This window comes from Pieris rapae, chromosome 13 (assembly GCF_905147795.1).
Source record: "Pieris rapae chromosome 13, ilPieRapa1.1, whole genome shotgun sequence".
In the NCBI taxonomy this organism is placed as follows: Eukaryota; Metazoa; Arthropoda; class Insecta; order Lepidoptera; family Pieridae; genus Pieris; species Pieris rapae.
The window spans coordinates 9,648,862-9,650,572 of NC_059521.1; positions in this window are offsets into that span (position 1 = coordinate 9,648,862).

The following is a 1,711-nucleotide window of genomic DNA, read 5'->3' on the forward strand; positions in this document are numbered from 1 at the left end:
TTTCATATAATTTATTATAGTATAAAAATTATGTTAATATTTACATGGATTTAATCTAACTTAGTCTTAAGGCTACCCATAAAACGGGCTCAACCTTTAAATTACATTCAAATTAAAAAGTTCGTATAACAATATATTCCTCTCTCAGAAACGTATTATTTAATTACATAATATTAAATAAGGCTTTAGTTTCTTCGCACTCGTCCAAAAAATTAAGAAAACTTTTACACTCAATGCGTCGTTTTTTCCCTTGGATAGTTTTGTCATTATTGATAAATATGCCAAAAAACAAACGGACCTATACGGCCTCCTTCATGCAAAGTACTCTTGACAACCAAAGACAATATTATAAGAAAAGTTGTTTCTTGTATAAATGGATTTTAGTTATAGTATATCTTAAAGAAATCTAATTAAATTGCCACATTTGTATTAAATATTGTAACAATGTTTGATGATTTGCTTTTTTAAAAGAGTACCGAGAGTTTTTTACGCCGGCTTTTTCTTTCGGCCTACACCCTCTGTCTTCTTTCCGATGAGTAGGGATGCACTATCAAATTTAATGACGTGGAATAAGTAATACCTGTATCGTATATTCCAATGTAAACATTTTTTATTTTAAGAGAAAACAAAAGAAACACACAAGGTTTTCTTTTTCACGTTCGGGCAGGACGAACGTCGGTTCTAACTTCTAATGCCCCTCTCAATAGATCTCTATCTGCAGTAAACGATGCTTTGAGTACATGCGAAGCAGATACTCTGTAAGAATGTATCGAAACACTAATAAACATATACAAACATATGTTTCTATAGTGTCCCTTTTAACAATAAATAAATAAGTAGTTCCTAGAGTAATTCTTAACTACTGGACGGTAATTACAATACTGTAAATCAACTATGCTTTAAATAATATAAATAATTATTATTGTTTAGTAATGTTACATTTCCGTATTTAAAAATCTTAAGACATAAAGAAGGAGATTTATTTTAATAAAATATAAATCCTCACAATACGTCTTATATACATTTACCTCAGTGGGCGAATAGCGCTTAGACGAAATTATTATGTCGCAGACGAACGTAGATCACTAAGGGCCTGTTGCATAATGTCCGGATAAGTTCCAAATACGCAATTTATTATTTATTGGTAAATACTTACTATTATTGCGTTTCACAGCTGTCATATAGTATTCGTCTTGAAAAGTGATGTTTCTTATACGAAACTTTTATCTCCCGAATAATTTATGTGTTGCATAGCTATTTGGTACTTTATCCATACATTGTGAAACAGACCCTTAGAATGAACAATGGAGGCATTGCAAACTTATACAATTAATTCTTATTATATAGCATTACTTATTGAGTATGTTTGTTTTTTTATATTCGACTTAACATGAAATAGTTTTTTTATAAATGAAAACGTGTTTAAAACTGCATACGTCTTTAAGAATATAATATGATATTCTGTTGTTGTTAAACTTTGTTGATTGTTTCGTATACGAATTTAGGTTTTATGGGTTAAATCCTTGTGTGACATTTAATTTTAACATAGTTAAGGTCCATTTTACATATTATCTCTACATTTAATTAACGTCAACATAAAACGAAACTAAGTTTATTGTGTCCATATTAGTGAGTCGTTAAAATATATCCTGACATCCGAGCCATATATAAATAAATAAAGATGGTTGGCACTGCCAGTATGTCGCGTGCT